The 23,214-nt window shown below is 40.9% G+C and overlaps 1 protein-coding gene across 3 annotated transcripts in view; it reads right to left on the reverse strand.

Moving 5' to 3' along the window:
* Positions 1-23,214, reverse strand: part of CAV1 (caveolin 1) — a 36,070-nt gene that overhangs the window by 10,714 nt on the left and 2,142 nt on the right.

Below are 23,214 nucleotides of genomic sequence, written 5' to 3' on the forward strand. Positions count from 1 at the left end.
CTTTGAAGTCGGTGGAATAAATGTTGTGTGTGAGTGTGTGGGTGCAGAGGAGGTTGAGAAATAGCACAATTAAATGTTACCAGAACAAGGAACTTTGCTCTAATACCCATGTGTTTCCTCAGAGGCAATCTTTACTGGGCCAAACTGGCACCTCTGGGGAAAAGGCTGCAGTGCTCTTGCGGCCCCTACTGAACACAGGAGGCCTGGATTGTACTGTAGATGCCTGTGTTGACGGGGGTTCCCAGGGATATCCACCTAGACCCCTAGGAAAAATGTAAACCTCTGGAAGGAGTATTGACTCTTATTCTCGGGCTTGAACATTGGTTCCCTCGGAGTGACAGATACTAAGTAACCTCCCCCGGTGGAAGCAGGGGTTTCCAGGGTTTCAGGATGGAAGAGGCCAAAAAGGTGGGTATTTATCTACCTTTGTGAGCAGCTGAAGAGGGTTAGGGTGTGGGGTGATGGGTGTGGAGGGGACCCGCAGTCACTGACCTGAGCATCCAGCTTGGAACCTAGAGCCTCTCTCTTTGAAATGACCTCCCTCTTGTTGCTTCCCAGTCATTACAGCGGCCTCAGAATAATATTTTACATTGATAGTGTCCTATTTCACTCATCTGCTTCTCTTCACAAGTTTGTGAAGATCTAGATCACTTTTAAATTAAGAATTGTCTTTTACGTCTTTTGTAAAGTCCTTTATTTCCCCACTGAAGGAAGGTCACTTGACTAAGTGACTGCATCAAGACCAGGACTTAGGGCAAGGTCTGTGTCTACTACAAACATCTGGTATCCTCTATAATACCTAGTGGTACTATGCACATGTTAATCAGCATATAAATATTTCTTCATAGGCAAATTTTATTTTTTTATACTTTAAGTTCTAGGGTACATGTGCACAACGTGCAGGTTTGTTACATACATATACATGTGCCATATTGATGTGCTGCACCCATTAACTCGTCATTCACATTAGGTATATCTCATAATACTATCCCTCCCCCATCCCCCCATGCCACAACAGGCCCCGGTGTGTGATGTTCCCCTTTCTGTGTTCAAGCGTTCTCATTGTTCAATTCCCACCAAGTAGGCATAGTTTAAAGGAACTATAAATGCCGATTGAAAGGATGTAGCCATATATAACATTTTACCAACCATAATATTATCTCTTATTAATTCTTTGCCTGGTATTACAAGCACATTTTGATATATATATATTTATTTATTTTTAGCATCCTCTTTTATCCCACTATTTTATTTTAAATGATTTAAAATTCATTTAAAATAAAATAAATAAAAATAATAAATAAAAATCATTTTATTTTAAATGATTTTCTTATTCACCATAGCTCTAAAATACCACAACCATTCTCAAAATGAAATGGAGGTTGATTATCACTTAGGTCACTTGGACAGCATGGAAAACCCACTGACAAGGGGATAATTCAAGCTCAGAAGTCTTCACCTTTAAAGAAAAACAATTTAGAAAACATAGGTTGAAGCATGTTTTGTGCTTGTTTGGGTTTTCTCCCATGACCTGAATCACTGCAGTTGTGTAGACTTGGCCCCAAAGTGGTGGACATGCACTGGAACATGATGAGGGGGGGCTTCAGGGAGGAGGCAGGAGAAGCAGCCCAGGCCCAGCCCTGCTGGGGAAGGGACAGGGGAGAAAAGCGACTTTGTCCTTTGGTGCCTCTTGTCTCCACTCTTCCTCATGTTTTCCCGTGTGTGTGTGTGCATGTCTGTGTATGTGCACGTCTGTGTATGTGCGTGTCTGTGTATATGTGTTTGTACAGGAAAAGAAGCATATACATAACACGTACTTTAGAATGACTTCAGGTGACTGTGTTTTCTTTTCTGGCGTGGGTGGGAAGGATGCATAGAACAAGGGACAGCATTATCTCCAGTGTCCTTTATGTGTCGTTAATGGACTGCAGGCATTGATGTGGCAGATATATTCCAAGGCAAGAGCCTTTTACGGACCTTGGAATAGCAATAACTCATGTTACACAGTGCTATATGCCTCAGTGGATTCACATCATGCCCTGTGTGTGAGGACCTACAAGACAGGTATTATTTCCCCCATTTTACAGATTAGGAGACTGAGCCTCAGGGAGGTTGTAATCGGTGATTGAACTAAACTAGGATTTTGCTCTCTCAGTTCCTCATTCGCTCTCCCTCTATCACACCATTCTCCTTAACCCCACCCCAAACTCCTTGTTCTGTTTATGTAAGCCTCTCATTCAAACAGAAGCACATGGGGATTTCTGAACCCATGGACTCTGGTTGCTTTTTATTGTCTACATCATACTTGCCGTCCAAACTGTAAAACATGCCTCGCCTCCCTCTGCAAGTGACCATTTCCACCAAGGAAAGGGTGTGTGATCCAAGCAAGAGGATGTAGCTGGCTGGCTTCCTTCTGCTCTCAAACCTCCACATTCAGCATGACTCTTACTCCTCAGCAACCTAATTCTCTTCTGGCCAGGGCCCCTGGGCATTTGACTGACCATTGGGTACCAGGATCCTCACTGTGTTGTCATGTCTTTATGACTTTTCCTGTTTACTATAACATTGTACGTTCCCCTTATTCCATTCCGTTAGTGTCAGCGGTTCCCATACATTAGCATACTTAAGAAATTTCTGGGGATGCTTGTTAAAATGCAGACTCTTGGGCCTTGAGATTATGAATCAGTGCTCCGAGGGCAGGGTCCAGGCATTTATACCTCAACCCCTCCTTTTGATGCAGCTGGTCTGAGGGGGACAATTTGAGAAACAAAGATGGCTTAGGCTTCATTCTCTGCTAGGGGAGCGGATCTGAAAAATGTGACACTCAGATGTGAGTGAGTGTGATAATCCATTACTGTGTTGCTTTTGAAGAGCAGGTATGAAAGGCAATATGATGTCCTGGTTAATAGCATGGAGGCTGGGCTCGAATCTCTGCTCCTCAGGGTTATCTCATCTAAACCACTAAACCTCTTTGTGCCTAAGTTTCTTATCTGTAAGATGTGGTATGATAGTACCTACATCTTAGGGTTGTTGTCTGGGCATGAGTTAATTTATGCAAAACATTTAGGGCAGTGCCTGCTACATCAGGAGCTCTGGCCCAGGTGCCACAACCAGAAGTGGAGAGGTGTCAGGGACGTCAGTAACAGTATTGGGAAGATGGAAAAGATATTTTGGAAAAGGAGAACCTTTTGGCATTCCTGAAATCATTCCATGTCAGTGACTGCTCATTTTGTATTCTGCCATTAAGCAAGCAAGAAGGATGAGTTCATCTCTAGTGAGTCCATGAGGCTTCTGGAGTTTATTACCATGAGGCACACAGTGACCCAACGTACCCCAGGGAGATGATGCCCCAGCTGATGAGTGCACAGATGTGTCAGAGAAAGTTGCCCTGACTTTCCACATAAGCCACTCTCCTTGCTTTGGATTAATTCCTTTTCATCTTATTCCTCCTTTTCTTTTGTTTGAAGGCAACCATCGGGTTTCTCCATCTTTTGCTCTTCTTAGGAGGGAGTATGAGTTTTCCTGGGGTTTGTATTACTTTGAAAATTTAAGCTAAATCTTCCTACACTGATAACAAAGATACCCGTTTCTAGTTCACATCCTGTTATGCATTGAATTATGTCCCTTTTGACAAGTTCTGTTGAAATACTAATCCCCAGACACTCAGGATGTGACTTTATTTGGATATAGGGTCATTGCAGATGTAGTTAGTGAAGATGAGGTCATACTGGAGTAGGGTGGACCCCTCATCAAATATGACTGGCGTCCTTATACGAAGATGGCCATATGCAAACACACAGGCAGAAGGCCATTAACGATGGAGGCAGAGTGGAGTTATGTAGCTGCAATCCACAGAACGCCAAAGATTGCCAGCAAACCACCAGAAACTAGGAGAGACAAGGAAGGCCTTCCCTCTAGTCTTCAGGAAAAGCATGGCCTTGCTGACACCTTGATTTTGGACCTCTAGCTTCCAGAATCATGAAATTTGTCCCCAAGAAATTTCTATAGCTTTAGGCTATCCAGTTTGTAATGCTTTGTTAGGGAAGCCCTAGAAAATGCACACACATTCCCTTAGAAGTCACCAAAATGATCCTCAGGGATAGGATTTGGGATTTCTGGCATATTGTTTTTTATGGGGTTCCCACGTGGGAACCTAAAAGTACACTGCAGACCAGCTGTCTGTGAGCAGTCTGAGGGAACCCGGAGCCATCGCTTGCGTCCACATGGCCTCACGTGTTCATTACCACAAAAAACATCTAGTGGCAGCTGGCTCAGTACAAAGCAGGCTCTACATATCTTGATTCTTTTTTGTCCTCTGGTGTCAATTTGGTAGCACTTGTTGATGTTGAGTGTTACCAAACAAGTGACATTGAACAGCGAACAGTATAAAAATAGGCCACAGAAGGGCCAGCGATAGCATGGATACTGGGTGATTAGTTAGTGAACTTGAACAGAGAGGAGGGACAACTCAGTGTTTGCCATCTTTGAGGAGAAAGAACCACAACCCCTCCAAGTGTTGAAAGTTCTGTCCCAGATAGAAAAATCCTACCTTGTTTAATGTATGAAAATCTTATTTTATCCAAACATGCAATTATAGGGATTCATCCAGAAGCCTGGTTTCCTTGCTAAATTCTGTGTTTACACTTGGGAGTTTGTTATTCTTCAACCTTCTGGGCGTGTCATGGGACAAATCTGAATGATTACCACACTAAAGAAAATAAAAGCTCTTTCTTTTCTATCAAAGACACAAGAAACGGAAATGTCTTCATCATTTTCAGGCTATCCATTGGTCTGCGTGCACATTTGTTTGAACTAGAGCTTTTTAAACACCATTAGCATCTTTTCAGTTTCTACAATACACTTCCTCATGGCGGAGGTTGTTTCCTACTATTCAGTTAAGTCAAACTAGGGTTACTAATAGCTTTCATCTTACCTCATTGCTGGAATATTTTTTCCTCCAGTGCTTCTAGTCCGTTTACTAAACACACAGAAAATGAATGAAATAAATCTCTGCAGGTTTGAACATTGCTTGGCAAGTGAGGAAAAAGATATACACTAGGGTTCTTGCAAAGTCTAGGCAAGGATAATCACAGCTCATTATACAGAATTGTTCGATACGCTGTATAATGTGGCTGTCAAGATGCAGTCCCCAACCTCTACAACAGGGTTTTTCTACCTGGACACCATTAACATTTTGGGTCCAATGATTCTTCGATACTGGAGTGTGGGTGGGGGTACTGTCCTGTGCACTGTAGGATGATTATAAGCATCCCTGTTTTTCTACCCAAGTAGAGCCAGAAGCATCCCCCAAATTCTGACAATGAAAACTATCTCCAGACAATGCCAAATATCCCCTGGAAGGGGAGAAAAACTTTCCCTTGATTGAGATATACTGCTCTAGAAAATCAGAATACAATGTAATAAGATACAACTTGAAGTTGAGAAATATTTCTAGCCTAGAATGCTTGTTTATTTATTGCAGGCACTTTTGGCTTGCTGTACTGTGACTTTGTGAGTTCATTCATTCATTTACCCAATATTTATGAAGCATCTACGTTTTGAGGATAGAGTAAGTGAAATGAGGAAACAGGACCAGGACAAGGTCAATGAGCTGGCCATGGGTAACTGAAAAGGGTACAGTGCCTATAAAATAGAGACCGCCTCTGGCTTCTCAGGCTCACTCAGGAATCATTACCAAGGAGGGGTGATTTCCTTCTGTGGTGCACTGTCTTACTTTTAACGTAATAGAGGAAGTCATTTTCGTACTTGCCTCTCTAAATCACTAACCCCTAGAATTCAGACTGGAATCTTGAGTATATCTCGCAGAACAATTCCCCAAACCCTTTTCTACATCAAGGACTCCCCATTTGCTGTTGATTTTGCCTGGAGCACTCCTTCAGCACTCTGCACTTGGCTCACTTTGAGTTCTTCATAATGTTTTAACCTAAATGTTTTCTTCTTCAATGACTTCTTTCTAGCCCCCTCCTACTTTTCTCACCTGGACCTTTTATTTTATTTTATTTTTTCATCTAGCCTATCACGTCCTTATTTAATGGAGTGTGTGTGTATCTGTGTGTGTGGTTATTATCTCTGATACTAGACTCTAAGCTCCCCGGAACGTAGTAGGTACTAAATTGATATCTGTTGAATAAATGAATGAATTAGTGAATACTGCTATTTAGTAAGTTATATTTTTCTCTTTCTCCTGTTTGCAAGAACATGAACCTGATAAAATCTCCCAGGGAAAGGAGAATTCTGAATGTGTTATTATCTGGTGTAAGAATTAGTAATTGCTTTCACTGATTGAATTTATTTATTCTAATCCAGGCATAATTTTGGTAAAAAGGTGAACAAAATGGAAGACAAATTAATTCAGTTTTTGCTTATCATGAAATCTGAGTTAAAACCTACAGGTTATGGCATAGCTCCACCCATGGAGATGATGATTTCCTTAAGAAGGTTTAGGTGGTCTGGAATTCAAATGCCTTCATGTTTACCTTCAGAATCATATGGCTGGGGTGTTAAGTGATGGAATTAAAATCATGCAGGGGCCTAAATGCTAACGTTTATGTGGGTCAGAGAGAAACAAACTCTTTACAGCTGAGTAATGGGAAAATTTGACTGTAAGTAATAGAGTTTCTGCCCTGTAGCTCTTAGTCATCTGATCCGATTGCTCACAGATGGGCTGTCAAAAACAACAACAACAACAAAAACTGTAGAAATGGGGCCATGAGAACTAGGTGAATCTGACAAGTGTCAGCACTCAGAAAGTCTGAGCACTTTTTATTTAGCTAGATCTTCTTAAGACCACTGCTCTAACTAAAGTTGCAAGTAATTATGCACTTCTCTGTCATGTGAACTAAGATGAATTGGCTGGTTGCAAAAACAAACAAACAAACAAACAAACCCAAAAAACTTAAAAAACAAAAACCTGAAAGTTTGTAGCCCACTTTGGAACTGATTTTCTGATCCATCTTAGAACACATACAGCCAATTTGGCAGCAAGGATGATAGAGGGAAGACCACAGAGCTCTGAGCCCAGATCAGAACGGGAAATGAACTCCAGCTCTTGATCTTCTTCAGTACCAAATATTTATTTGTGGTCCATTTGCATTCAGCATGCCATGGGTTGATAGCTCAGTATTTCAAAGATGATTTAATTAATACCACAGTCAGAATATCAACAGTGAGGATGCCGACTGGTAAAACCTAGGAAGAGGGTAATAAAAATACTACTGATGAGAGGTCTTCCACTGTCTCTTTGTGTGGGCTTTCTGCACTCTTACAGGCTTTGACTCTTGTATGAATACTGGTCAACTGGAATCGCAGAATTTTATAAATAAAGGCAACTTAGACACTGTCTGCTTCTACCTCTTGATTTGATAGATGAAGAAACTGCTGTCCAGAGTGTAAGTGCCTTTTCCAAGGCCCAATATAACCCTGGAGGTCCATGTTCAAGAAAGGACTGGAATTCAGTTCTTTATTCTGAGGCTCAGTTTCCTTGTCTGCTCTGAGGAGTGACCAGTATCTTCTCAGTAACTTAAGGTCTCTTTTCTGTGCCAGGAGCTGGAGAAAGAATGATGTCTGCCTGTCCCTGGGCCCTGGGAAGATCTCTGAGGTCACTGGCACTTTGGGAATTTTGCTGCATGATTTGGAAAAAAACTAGTGCATGTTGTCAGCTTCATTCCTAGTATGTCTAAGCCATGAACTCAGGTGGGAAAAGGGGGAAGGGGATGATACTCTGGTGTTCTAACTGGCTAAGCTTCCTCTTAGGAAGAATTAAAAATAAACAGGCAAAGGAAAGGAAGGAACCACAGAGCTGGATTACATAAGTGATATGAGATTTGTGCTATATACAAAGCATATCTCATGCAGTTGCTAAAGCAGTGTGCAAGAAAGAATTTTTTGTAATAGAAATTTGAGTGACAAATATTATATTCCAATAAAAATGCCAAGGACCTCCCCAAATGAGGACCTAGTGAAATGATAACTACCCCACTGTGGCCCTGAAGGTCCTGAAAGTCTTGTCATGATAGAGTGTTTTATTATTAAAACATTCTGAGAGTCTAAACCAGACCCAATTCTCACTATACATTAGCAGCACCTGAGAACCTTAAGAAAAGAATACAGAATTCTGGGCCCCACCATAGACCAATTAAATCAGAATTCCTAGAACTAGGTGTTTAAAACAGTGTTTTAAAATGTTCTGCAGATGATTTGCAGCCAGGGTGAAGAACCACTGGCCTAAATTCACAGAACAGCCAGCTTTTGCAGAGGCCACACTCTTTCATGAGTTTCTATCACAATAGGGGTTTATACAAGCTGCAAAACTGTGTGAATATGCAATGTGTAGGAGGGAGTGGATGGGCAGGCTTGCCATACAGATAATGCTTCATGCTGACCTTTTGGTATATACAATGCATGCATTTTGCAGTGTTCTATTTTTCAATGTTTACCACTTGCATTTTCAGCCACTGATTGAAACAATGCCACATCAATTCCTCTTTGCCCCTAAACAAACAAGGTATCCTGCTGGCATAGGGGAAAGTGTTCATGTGTATGTCTATGTTTAACTATGAGGTGTGTGAAGGCTGTTTTGCACCACACTATAATGGTAGAGGCAGAAGGATTTGAGAAGTTATATAGACAAATAATTTAACACATGACCATTACAAAATTACCTCTGGTGACACATTCCTGGGATTAGCCACTCTTATTACTTGGAAGTTCTCTCATGTCACCTAACACTTTTTTTTCTTTTCTTTTTTTTTTTTTGAGACAGCGTCTCACTCTGTCGCCCAGGCTGGCATGCAGTGGTACAATCATGGCTCACTGCAGCCTCGACTTCCTGGGCTCAAGCAATCTTCCCACCTCTCAACCCCCCAAGTAGCTGGCACTACAGGTGCATGCCATTATGCCCGGCTAATCTTTGTATTTTTTGTAGAGATGAGGTTTCCTCATGTTGTCCAGGCTGGTCTCAAGCTTCTGGGCTCAAGCCATCTATCTGCCTTGGCCTCCCAAAGTGCTGGGATTATAGGAGTGAGCCTCCATGCTCAGCCTACCTAACACTTTTCTAAATAAAAAGCTAAGTGTGCTAGCCTTCCCTCTTATTTCTTATCTTGAATAGTGATTGCGTCTGAGCAGTGCTTTTCTTGTAAGTCTCATACTAACCTGACAATAACCAAAGATAATTGTCATTCCATGTTTCCTTCTAACCCTTCCAATAAATCACCTACACGAAACAGTCCCTCCCGAGCCTTACCTGGGGTTTCTTCTTGGCTCCTTATTCCTTTTGCTCTTTCCTAGGGCTTCTCCAGAATCTCTACCTCCCTCTTAAGATCAAAGCAGGAACCTATTCTGAATGAGTCTGACCAATAGCAGATGACGTAGAGAATCTTGTATGTGACACGACTTTAAATATTTCATTGTGCTTCTTTTAAATTATTATTATAATTATTTATATGCTTATTTTTCAGATCTAATTTGAGTCACCACTTACTCAAGGAGCTATAGCATGTGGATTCACCTATGGGTGTGTTTATAATAGTGACTCAACCTGGAGACCTTGGCCCCTTGGGGCTGTGGAATTATTACAAGGGGAGTTTCCATATCCATTATACTCGCCAGGCACCTTGGTTTTCCACATCACAGGCTCCCACAAAAATGACAACTCTATTCTGGTATCTTCTTATTTTTATATGCTTACCTATTTGTTGCCTACTTAATATATCTGTTTTATTTCAAGTCTTTTAACATCATCTTACTTTGTATTGAACTTTATCTTATTTTTATGGGCTATTGTAATTTGTCTAAGTCACTTTGCTATTATTTTTATCATAAATGTTAACAAGGTCATTTTAATTGGTGTCATTTTTAAGTTGAGAGTCCTCTTAGCTTATTCACACAAGTTTCTGATAAAATATTAAGTGTGCTATGACTGTGGTTCTGGCTGTATGTTAGATACCAAGTTACATCCCAAATCCACAATGCATTTCATCACTCTTTTTTGATGGCTACTTCCTAGTTATATCTATTCTCAACTGAATAACGATCCTGGTATTTTATACTTAGCCAGTTGATAGGAAAGCTATTTGGGGTCAAATTGAAGAGTCTTATATCATCACAGTAAAATCATCTTTTATCATAGGAGACAAAAGAAGGAAACATATCTGGGAAAAGAGCTGATGTTCATTTCACTTGGCACAGATACCAATAATGGAATTAATGGTGTCTGACTCTTTCAGAGTCATTAATGTGTTGTTATTGTTGTTGTTTTGTTTTCTTTTTCCTGAAAAGAGATCTGAGATCTATGAGAAACCACTTCTGAGGCAAAGAGAAATTTCTGTGCTATTGGAATAGTGGGCTAACAGTTATCACCTTCCAGCACACAAAATCTCAGAGCTCTGTGTACTTGAATGTAGAAGTAGTAAAGCCAAAGAGAAGGAAGCAGAGGCTTGGGTTTCTCAAACCTGTGGCTTCATCCAGGGATGGGAGGTTTTGGATTTTTCTTTCGGGCCATTCCCTGATCTAGTTATTCCTCTCAATCTTTCCATAGTGTGGGGATAGATGGGGGATTCAACAGGCAATCCTTTCACCCCTCCCTTGCCAGGGGAGTTCTCCTGTGGCCAGAGACCCAGGCCCCCAGCCTACACACTCTTAAGGACAATGCCAAACAGCAGCTGATGGTATATTTTGGCATTCCTGGGAATTTCCCTGTCCTGTCTACCAGACACCTAGGAGATTAGTCTTATCCTCCATGACCCCAGGAGATCATCTGGATGCCACAGCTTGCTTACTGGAAGGTTTAGGAGAGATGTATTTGTGTCCTCCTAAACCTGGAGATTTTAAAAAAATCTAAATAACAAATATTTTAAATATACACACATATTAGAATTCATTTTCTCTTTACCTAAGTAAACAGACTAAATGTTTTTGAATTTATTTATTAAGTTCTTGAATTTTTTTTTTCCAACAAGGTTTTCAAATACAGCCAATAGGGACAAAAGTGGCAAAGGAAGAAAGACACTCAATTATGTAATCCCACTGTGTCTTTTCATTCAAAACACACATTAACTTACTTTAAAAAGAATTTCAGAGTGTCAACTGAATTCAGTATCTATTTTCTGATGTCTGACTCTGCATGGGGGCACTGGGCAGCCAAAGAGGTGAGGGTGCCATTGCTCTGCTTTGAAAGACACAGGCACAAAGCGGGGAAAGAAGGAAGGGAGAGGAGAGAGGACACTGAGGGACAGTGAAGCAGAATGGTTGGAAGGCTTTGATGAATGCTACAGCAGAGATAAAAACTAAGGATGGTGGGGGCAAGGAGAAGAGATGGCTGATTCTGAGAAGGCCCAGATGTCAGAGGCAAGCTCCAGCGGATAAGTGAGGTCTGTCAGGCAGGCTGTGGTGTGGCAGGACTCACGACGTGCTCCGTGCCTGGTGCAGGGCTGGTGCTTCCCAAATATTGGTTGAATGCCCGATACGGTTTGGCTGTGTCCCCACCCAAATCTCATCTTGAATTGTAGTTCCCATAATTTTCCCATTTTGTGGGAGATGACTGAATCATGGGGGCAGTTTCCCCCATACTGTTCTTGTGGTAGTGAATAGGTCCCATGAAATCTGATGCTTTTATAAGGGGTTTTGCCCCTTTTGCTTGGTTCTCAATTCTCTCTTGCCTGCCACCATATAAGATGTGCCTTTCACCTTCCACCATGATTGTGAAGCCTCCCCAGGCATGTGGAACTGTGAGTCCATTAAACCTCTTTTTTAAAATAAATCATGCAGTCCCAGGTATGTCTTTATCCGCAGAGTGAAAACAGACTAATACAATGCCCTTTCTGGGACAGTACATTATATGAGAATGACTCTTATTCCTAGCTTTAGACCTAAAGAAATAGAGGGACTTACCCAAAATAGTTTGGTGAATTTGTGGTTATTAACTGTTTTAGACAATTTCTCTTCCTACTAAAAAGCCTCATTCTCAAGAACAAGCAAGGAAGAGAGAACTGTAAAGCTAACCAAAATAATTAGTGGTGAAATCTAATGAATGCAATTCCACTTTCTTGACATATTTTGGTATGCCCATTTCCAGCCATATTATTACTTCTAAGAAGATAGAAAAGATACACAGTGAACCATGATTGCTGAGACTTCTTTTTTTTTTTTTTTGAGATGGAGTCTCGCTCTATCGCCCAGGCTGGAGTGCCGTGGCCGAATCTCGGCTCACTGCAAGCTCCGCCTCCCGGGTTCAAGCAATTCTCCTGCCTCAGCCTCCCCAGCAGCTGGGACTACAGGCGCCCACCACCTCGCCCGGCTAGTTTTTTTGTTTGTTTGTTTTTTAGTAGAGACGTAGTTTCACCGTGTTAGCCAGGATGGTCTCAATCTCCTGACCTTGTGATCCGCCCGTCTCGGCCTCCCAAAGTGGCTGAGACATTTTAATTGTTCTTCTTAGAGACTAATGGTGCCTTGTAAAATGCACTATTAAATCTGTTTCTTCCTTCTGGCATTTGTTTCTGAGAACAAATATGTAATTACTAGGGAGGAAGTCTCAGAGAAACGATTTGCCATATTCCATAGGCATTTCTCCTACCAACATAAAACTCAGGTTTTTCTCAATTGTTTCCTGCTTTTACAATGTATTGGTGTGGTCTCACAAATGTCTGTAGAAATTGAATGGGCAAATTGAGAACCTTAAAAGGAGCTGTTTAGTGCAAAGTACCTGTCAGGACCTGCTTCCTTTCCTGGTGCTTACCCCTCCCCGTATATCCAGACAGGATCAGCCCACCCCAGGGGCTCTGGCCAACTTGGGTGATCAGGGGCACTTTAAAGACTTAAGTGATTCAACCTTAGCCCGCACTGCAATGTGTCTGGTTCTATTTCTAGTCACTGGAAGTTCTACTCTGGCCACGCCTGCCCTTTGTACCCCATTTCTGGTCTTTGGGGCTTAATCCTCCCTGCCCAGCATCCACATTCCTTGAAGCCTGGGGTTTTACACTGGTCCTTCTCCTTCCTCAAACCACCTGCCAAGATCGAGGGTCTGATCCTAGAAGCTCAGACCTGTTACTCCCAATAGAGATCATGTCTGGAATCGCCATAAGCTGCTCACCTAGTGTGAGGACACCGTCATCTCTTTCCATACTGTGGCCACACCAATGGCCTCTGGGATCATGACTTATTACAGAGAGGCACTGGAGGACAGTGGTTAAGAATCCGGGCTTTGGAGTTTCACTACCTGGGTTCAAACCCTAACTCTACCACTTCCTGCCTGTGTTATTCTGGCAATCTGCTGAGCCTGAGTTTCCTTACCTACAAAAGGAATACAATGGTGATAATAATAGTACCCATCTCATAGGGCCACTGGAGCTGTCAGTAAAATGATCTTTGTCACCCAGTCAGCCTATAGGAAGTGCTGGAAGAAGCACCCCATCTCCTGTCTCACTCCCACTTGCACAACCCCCCTTGTTTGCCCCATTGCACCGACAGCCCTTTAAAGGGACTATCTCATCAGATATGGTTCTGCTGAATGCAGAATGCAGCTTTTCAAAACTTCACTTTTAAATTGCTGTGAGACAGAATATTAAGCACATACACACACCCTCAAAAGTTATTTAAGTCTTCTTGAAAGTAAGACTTTTAGACTTATTTAAGTCTTTTGGTTTTTTAATTGCCAGCACAGCTAATGATGATTAAGAGGAAATGGTTGTGTCTTTAGGAATATGTACTTCCCCTGCCATGAAATAATGACCAAAAAGAGACATGACTCCCTTTTTAATGGCCTTTTTTTCTGGCCTAAAAAGCCATCTGTGGGTCACTGTGGCCTACAAAGAGACAAATGCCTTTGCTGGACAAGGAAGGCCCTGCTGATCTGGCTTCTGCTACTATCCCTGGCTCTGGCCACACTGATCCACTGCTGGTGCCCAGAACGGGCCAGGACCCCTCAAGGCTCTGGTTGCTCCTACAGCTCCCTCTGCTGGGACCCTGTTCCTGGTGAACATACATTCGGCTTTGGAGACCGCTGAGAACTCTCTTCTTTGTGCTTGACTGTGGCCTGTCCTTTGGTTACATGACAGGTTTGTTTACAGGTCTGTTTCCCCACTAAGCCCTAAACTCTTTGGGGACAAGGGCTATAATTTAACTACCCAGTCCATTCCTGAGCCTGATTGGGTCATCACACATGGAAGCACCATGCGCAGAAATGGTTGTTGGGAGTTGTGGAGCTGGGATATGAGATATCACGGCCCAGTCCAGCATGAAGCAGGTGGCAGGACGGGGAGAAGGGTGCTCATGTTATTTTCTTTTCCTTTGCTTTTTGTCCCCCAATCTCCTCCTTTGTCACTGCTTGGGCTCGGCTTCTTTTCATTAGTCATTGCAAATAAGAAAATGTAGTTGTGTTTGACATCTGCACCATGCATGAGATGACCCACTGCCATATCTAGACACTACTTACCTTTTCACATAGAGTCATCACAACATCCTTGCTGGGATCAGGAGAAGTTTATAAATTGAATGTAGCTTTTTAAAACGTCACCTTTAAATTGCTATGAGATAGAATATTAAGCACATATGTACAACATCAAAACTTAAGTCTCTTTGAAAGTAAAATCTTCTGGTTCTTAATGGCCAACACAACTAATGATGGTTAAAGGGAAACTCAGTTGTGTTTTTAGGAATATGTGCTTCCCCTGCCATGAAATAATGACCAAAAAGAGACATCTTCTCAAGGTTCAATAAAGAAAACAAGATGTATTTCATATCTGAAACACCAACATAGTTCCCATGAAAGGCAGGAAATTTGTATTCTGTGCAGGTATAATTCTGTTCTATCAACTAATTCCCTTGGTAGTTGCATAGCCTGTGGATCATGCAGATTTCCTTTAAGGCAAAATTAAAAACACTTCCCCCACCCTAAACAATGGTTTATGTGCAAGCATGCCACTTTATGTTTCCTGGACTAACTGAAAAATAGTTTAAACTATTTTAAACATTTACATCTTTTACTGAGTAGCTGAGAAAATATGTGATGGAAGGATGTCAGTTTCATTAAACCTGTGTTTCAGAGAAAGAAAGGTCTGAGGGTTGAGTAGATTGGAACATAAGGGATCCTCTTTTAAGTTAGGGTGCAGTTTGATGGCTGTGATAAAAGGCAGCAGATGGGTGACATTAGAGAAAGGAGTCAGGGAAAGGCCTGACGTGCCTGGAATGTAGAAATTTTGCCTAGTCTGCTAGAAAATAGTGTGAATAGGGACTTCCAGTAGATTCCAGGTATAGGAATCAGAGACAGGCCATTGCCAATTCATTTGTGACAATATTGTTTTTTTCTTCCAAATGGGACATTTCTGAGCATGCCTGGATGCTATCACTTGGGGCTGAGTAGTGCTGGCTAGTCTGTATGAGACAACCTAGAACATATGGTCACCCCATTCCTAGGTCACCCGGAGGCTCTAAGCTTGCAGTTGGCTTTAAGCCCAAGTAGCCTGAAGGGATGGAGAACCATTGAGCAAGTTGATCTGGGAGCCCTCCGTGGTGTTTCAAAACTCTCTGGCAGGGTTTTAGATGGCCTAACCTGCAAGTATTCTACTGGCAGGGAAAACATCTACAACTTTGCTGTGTATCTTATTTGCTCTTTTCAGGTAGAATCAACCAGGGTGTATATCTTTAAGCCAACCTTGGGTACAGTCATTTTTAAATCTGAGTTCACAGTGTAATCATTTGAAGAATGATCATTTGAAACTCTGAAAAATACAGACACTCAGGCTCCACCTCTAGATATTCAAATATAATATATATGGTGGGTCCAAGAATCTGTATTTGTAAACATTCATCTGATTATTTTGGCACCTAGTCAAATTTGATAGTTCTTTCGGGTTTATCAAGAGGCTATGGGGTTTTAAAAAGGCTGCAAATTTCAATTTTTATTCTTACTTTTTTGTGATGGAGTCTCACTCTATTGCCCAGGCGGGAGTGCGGTGGCGTGATCTCGGCACACTGTAACTTCTGCCTCCCGGGTTCAAGCAATTCTTGTGCCTCAGTCACCAAAGTAGCTGGGACTACAGGTGCATGCCACCATGCCCGACTAATCTTTTGTATTTTTAGTAGAGACAGGGTTTCACCATGTTGGCCAGGCTAGTCTCAAACTCCTGACCTCAGGTGATCCACCTGCCTTGGCCTCCCAATCAGTGTTTCAATAGGAGGATTAGAAGTTGAGAGCCAATATGTGAGGAGAGGATATTAGAGAGGAATTGAAGAATTTTCTACAATTTAATTACAATTTTTTATGAGACCAAAACAGAAGCAAATTGCCTAAAAATATATGTTCCTATATTGCCTTGTTTATTTTTCCAGAAACAATTTGAAGATTTATAAATGAGGTGCTGTTTTGACCAAAGATATAAAGATATAAGATTTTAACAGACAGTAGAATTTGGTAAAGGAACCCAGCAAAAGTTTGTGAAAGAATCTGCATAAAGAAAGTCAAAGAGACAGCTACAAACTCTATGTGAGCAGCATTTATATCCTGGCTAAAACAATTAGCCGGGAATTGTGGCACATCCCTGTGGTCCCAGTTACTCAGGAGTTGCTTGAGCCCAGGAGGTTGAGGCTACAGTGAACTGTAATTGTGCCATTGCACTCCACCAGCCTGGGCAACAGAGCAAGATTCTGTCTCGAAATAAATAAATAAATAAATAAATAAATAAATAAATAAATAAAGCAAAGAAACACAAAATAGTTTGCCCAAAATATTTTTGGGGCATTCATTTTATTTTATTTTATTTTTTGAGACAGAGTCTCGCTCTGTCGCCAGGATGGAGTGCAGTGGCCCATCTCGGCTCACTGCACTCTCGGCCTCCCGGGTTCAAGCCATTCTCCTGCCTCAGCCTCCCAAGTAGCTGGGATTGCAAACACATGCTACCACACCCAACTAATTTTTGTATTTTCAGTAGAGAAGGGGTTTCACCATGTCGGCCAGGATGATCTCGATCTCCTAACCTCATGATCCACTCATCTTGGCCTCCCAAAGTGCTGGGATTACACGAGTGAGTCACTGCACCCGGCCTTTTTTGGGGCATTGATTAACTGCTTTTAGACAAACAATTTTGCTCCCTATGTATAAGCTCAAATCTCGGGGACTACTGAGGAAGATAAATCTGTGGGCCTAATATCTTCGATCCCTTCTTCCTCCTTGGTGTCCAGTGGGACTAGAATGCTTTCTAGTTGAAAGAGATCATGAAAGCATTAGGCCATTATGCTGAAACCACACCTGATCTGATTACTTCATGCCTTTTGTCGACTGCTAAAGAAAAATAATTTTGTATCAGTCTCTACTTTAGAATCACCACATTCAAGTTTTAGAAAAGAAAGTTACAAAAGTTGCAAATATATTTTTTCTAATTTTGGCACAATCCTCTTTCACTACCACAGGTTGCCTCTGAGCATCTATGTGTTAGGCATAACTTCTAGGGTCTGAGGGCATCTTTTTTAGAAAGTTGTTTTAAAAGAAGTATAGTTTGCAAATGTTTTTCTCTAGGGCCTCAGATTATGGTAAAGAAGATAACAAATATGCAAGGTCTCCAGGGTGTGGAAGAAGAGTGTGTGTATCTTGGAATAAACCATCTTTGTGTGAAGACAGCAGCCCTGAACTTTCCTCACAGCCAGGAGGGGTCATGGAAGGTCCAACTTCACAGGTGAGTGCACATAGCCCTGTCCTCCTAGGGACCAGCTCTTTCTGGTCATTCCATCACAGAGAATTATGTTTAAAAGTAGGGTAAACTAAAAAGCAGTTTCATTTGGAATATGAAGTGTCTGTTATTTTATGAACTTGAGTGGGCAGGATACATAAACAGGTGGTTTTTCAAATTACTGGACTTTCCAGATGCTGCTCACTATTGCAGCTGTTCCTACTTTCAACCCCTTAAAAGTGTAGCCAACCCTGCCGTTAATTGAAAGAATGTCCCACATCATGAAGCTTTTCATAATTCAAGGGTACTTGGTGTACCTTGCCTTAAATTTTAATAAATAATATGAAATCATATACAGTTAAAACCAAAGTTTTTTGATTGCAGTTAATAGATGGAGGAGGGAAAAGACTCTTTTAGTAAGCATTTAAAATGTATATAATTTTGGGCTGAACTTGAAAGCATTTCATACGCTTAAGAAGGAATAATAGCCGCCATTTTAGTATCATCCTTTGCTCAGTATTCTGAGAACAATTTCCCACTGAAGATGATCATAATACAATTTTACGAGCTGAGGATTCTGAATTCCATGCATGACTTCATACATGGTAGAGTATCAATCACTAACTTGTGAAGCTATCTCCTAAACAAACATACAAGCAAAACTAATACTAATGCGAACAGAAAAAGATATTAACGTGGTGCTAAGTGCTTTGACAGAGTCTGATCTTTTAAATCTTATGCTTTGATTAGATGTATATCAAATAAACAATAATTTTATAAGTGACTGTTATACTGATATTAATCACCAATTGCTCTAGAATGCTTTCTAGTTGAAAGGGATCACGGAGGTATTAAGCCATTGTACTGATACCAGAACTGATCTGATTATCATGTGCTTGCATTTTCTTGACTGTTAAAGACAAATTTGTGTCTGTGCATATTTAAGAATCATTACATTCCAATTTTAGAAAAGCAAGTTATGAATGCATATTTCTGTTTTTCAACAAAGACCTCCTTTCAGATGTCCTGATTTGTCTCAGTGCTAACCGAATCATCTAAACACATTTTTCCTCTCATGACAATACTCCATGCTGAATCACATAATCTTATCTATTCTTCCTTAATGATACATTTCAAAATATTCATTTTGGGCAGTAACTATGTAAAAAGATGGATAACATTTTAAACTTGTTAGCGCTTAATTTCTATTAATATTACAAAAGAGGAATTGGAGGCCAGGCTGGTAACCATGATGATCCCTTCCAATTCTAAAATTCTGTCATTTTGTGCATGTATGGTTCGATCCCCAATGCCACTTTGCATCGTCCTCATTTCACGTCTGGACTATGATACAATTACATCTGAACTCTTTTCTGCTCAACTAGACTGGCTACTTTTCATTACCTTCTGTACCTTCACCAGAGTCATTTTACAAAAAGGTCACCTTCATTATACCACACTGATGCTTGCATTCATTCATGGCTGCCCACTGCTGACATGATGATGTCCAAACTTATCATGAGTGCTGTATTTAGAGACTCTGCATTTTACTATGATCAGTCTTTTCACCTTTATCACCTACCACTCTGCCTCATGAAATCTCAAATCCCAGTCTGACTGAGCTACTAAAACTCCCCTACGGGAGACATTCTTGTCTCCATGTCTGGCTCATTTAGAATGCCTTCCTGTGCTTCTGCCCCAGCCATTTGCAATCCATCTGTCCTCCATGACCCAACTCAAACCGTACCTCCTTCAGAGCATTCTCCATTAAACCATCTGCAGCACATCCTCCTTCTCCCACCCTGCTATCCTTTCCATGACTGGGTCTCCCTAACACTTCATATTGATACCACTCCCTATTTAAAAATCTTTTGGTTATGCAATATTCAACACTACTGTATTTACTTTTGATTTCTTATCATATGTATTATATTTGGTCTATTTCCAAAATGATGAGAAGGTTTACAGTAGGGACCACATAAGACTGTATGCCAGTTAAAAGGAAAAGTGAAAATACAAAACCATATGTGGGAGAGAATAAGGAACATGAATTAATGAAACTTAAAATCCAGCTATAGATTTGAATCTGCTTCCTGGCAGTCAAGGCAGAAAAAAAAAAAAAAAAAAAAAAGGGAAAAAGGACCAATCAGTTTCCATGTAGCAATGACTTACTACATTTTGGCTGTATGTGTGTATTTTTTTTATAAAAACTTTCTACCTGTATGCATGTTGTCTCACTAACTATAATCGTCTTTGTGATTGCTAGGATTTATTGTAGGAATTACATAGCAAACCATCTAATCTAGCATATTGCATGGGTTTAATAAATAAATTAATTGATGGCTAATTTTATCAGAATTATAGATTTGAAGCTATTTTATTTATGTAGACAATCAAAGTAAGTACATAATAAACATGTGAATAACAATGCGAACAAAAGAAGGAGACACAGAAATCTCAGAGAGAGAACGAAGGGTTTGAGTTTGTGACCACTTTAATTAAAGGAAATTTTAAAAAGTATTCACAAGCTACTTAATATTTTTGGGTAAATGTCTATATTTGGGTAAATTGTCTCATAATGTGGAGCAGCGAGCTTTTAGTAAGATGAGAAATGAATTTTATTGGAACTGGGTTGTATACTATAATATATGTCATTATTACTAGTAAATTAGGTGATAATGCTGCACCTTCTTGAAATATAAATTCATGCCACACATGAGTTTTCTTTCCTCTCCCTAAATAGCTGTTTCCTGGGAGGAAAAAAATGCAAATTCAGCTGTTTTCTGGGACTACTGAAAGTTACTATGCAGATATACTATCCTGTTCTTCATACTTTACACTAGGGTTTCATTTCTTCTCTAGAGTTTTGTTATTGTTTTCTTTAACGTGGCAATGGGATGCTTTTACAATGTAGAGAACACCCTAATCTAGCACTGTCCAATAGAGATTTCCATGCTGATGGAAATGTTCTATGTCTGTGCCACTAGCTTTACCTGTTGCATACTCACAGTGTGGCTAGTGTGACTAAGGAACTGAATTTTAAATTTTATGTGATATTAATTACTTGAAATTTAAATGGAAACACAAATGGCTAGTGATTACCATATTGGACAGAGCAGCTTTCACAGGGCTCCTTGCTTTCAGGACTAACTTTTCCTTACTTCATTGGGTAACTTTAACAGTAGATTTCATTGGCCACTGTTTCTTTCTTATTATGTGAAGTTTTAAGCTACCATGCATTAGCAGTAAAGCTTTGGGTGCTTTTAAGAAGCACCCAAAATTATTGTCATGATTTTTTTAAGAAGTCTACGTTGTTGGCCAGGCGCAGTGGTTCACGCCTGTAATCCCAGCACTTTGGGAGGCTGAGACCAGTGGATCACTTGAGGTAGAGGGTTCAAGATCAGCCTGGCTAACATGGTGAAACCCAGTCTCCACTAAAAATACAAATACTAACCCAGCATGGTGGTGTGCATCTGTAGTCCCAGCTACTCAGGAGGCTGAGACAGGATTGCCTGAACCTGGGAGGTGGAGTTTGCAGTGATACAAGATCATGCCACTGCACTCCAGCCTGGGTGACAGAGTGAGACTCCATCTCAAAAAAATAAAAAAGAAAAAAAGAAAAAGAAAAAATTAAAAAAGTCTATGTTGTCAAAAGTAAAATCTAGGGAAATTTATTATTTACTGTCATGGAAACTGGGAATCATCCCTGTTTCTGTCATTTTGTTTGTGCTTGGACTTGAGGACACATATTCATAAAATAGGAGTCTCAGTAGGATGTAGATAGGCCCCTGTTCATCGGCCAGGCACTCTCTGGGCAGAATTTGCATTTGTAGTTTTGGTGTCTCTCTGTAGGGCATTCTCTGAAGTCCCCTCTAGGCCAGGCATCTGAGTGAGACAGCCAAATTCTTTTCTAGGTGGATTTTTTGGTTTGACTGTCTTGTTTTGCTCACAGTTCTATGAGCAAGTAGTCAGGATTTGGTTTCTTTAGGCTAGCAGGAGCTCGCTCTAGCTTTTTCTTTTAATTTCTTTAATTTGAGGATCCCCACACTTGCTCTTTGAAATGCTGTTTTGTAAACTGCTATTTCCTCCAAGCCTGTTATGTTTTTTTTCCATCTGTGTTGAAGTCTCTTTTCCCAGTGGGGCCTTTCTTTCTCAACTTAGTCATGCTATGTGTGGAGACCCACATCCACTCTGTTGGCCTCTCTGACTCATCCCGGGAGGTTCGCTTGCTCCAGGGAATCTCACTCACGGTGCAGTGGAACAACAGGGAGGATCCAGAGAAGCCAGCCCTCTCTGAAATCTGCCTCTTTTCCTGGCAACTCTCCTTCTTGTTCAAAGCTACATGAGAAGGGTGGGGGTGGGGGAAAGCACAAATATCCTCTCCCTTTAAGGTAATGTTTTTAGTAAATAGTTTTTTAGCAATTCTATTTTCTAGTTTGTAAGGTACTTTTGTTGCTGTTGCTTTTAAATATTCCATAATCCAGCTAGTCAAAAAAAGCTGCAAATGCTCCAATTTTCCTTTTTCCTACTCCAGGAAGCCAAGAGAGTCAATTCTGACAGTTTTTTTTCCCTTCCAGTTACAGATTAAACTGTTTCCCCTTTTGAAATATATTATTCATGAATGTAAACAGTTTGCGAACTATAGCTCTTCCCATCCGCAGACAGCAGGCGTGGTGGGTGGAAATTGCTCATCCACCTCATTGATTGCTGGGGGCTATGTAGGACTAGATCTTCACACTCCAATCTCTGAGCCAGGATTTTTCCTTAGCCCTCCACTTCTCAGAGAAAACCCTCTGCCAAGGATGGCTCCAGCCCATGATATCCCAATCCAGATGTGTTTAGACAATAAATTCCTCCCACTAGATTGGCTAAAAGGGTCAAAATCGAATAACAATGATAATTTAAAACTGACCACTGAGTCAGATCTAAGTCTGGCCAATAACCCAGTCCATTTATTTTTAATCTCACCAAGCACATCCTGAAAGCATGAAAAGGAACTCCAACCTGAATGTGCCATTAGCTCAGGGCAGGCTGACCCAGGTAGCTACTAAAGAAGCAGCTTTCCACATCTAAGTGCAGGTGTCCATAGATAGAAAAAACCAAGAGGCATACATTGTTTTTGGTTTTGTAAATTTGCTTAGTTGTGCACAAGTGACTTGTTAGAATAGTTAAAGTAACTTTCATATGTATATGAGTAAGTACGTATTTTCTTTGTCTTTAGTCCTAGGCATTTCCATCCACTGTAGTATTTTTAAGAAAATCACTTCCCATCGTTTTAGTTGGGGGAACATGCCCATGTTGTATTCTGACTCATCTTCAGCACAAGACCTGACACAATTATCTTACTGTCTTAATGCCACGTGCAGCGGGGACCTGTCACTAGAGTTTCAACCTCGGAATGGATAGGAACCATCTCACCGTCCCAAGGAGTATGGGCCGTCTGTTGCTGAGGTCAATAAGTTCATCTGCTAGGATAAAAGGGTAGTTATAGGAACTTCTACAAAACTCACTTTAGCTGAATTTCAGCTTAACTAATTAT

Source organism: Papio anubis, chromosome 4 (assembly GCF_008728515.1).
Source record: "Papio anubis isolate 15944 chromosome 4, Panubis1.0, whole genome shotgun sequence".
NCBI lineage: Eukaryota > Metazoa > Chordata > Mammalia > Primates > Cercopithecidae > Papio > Papio anubis.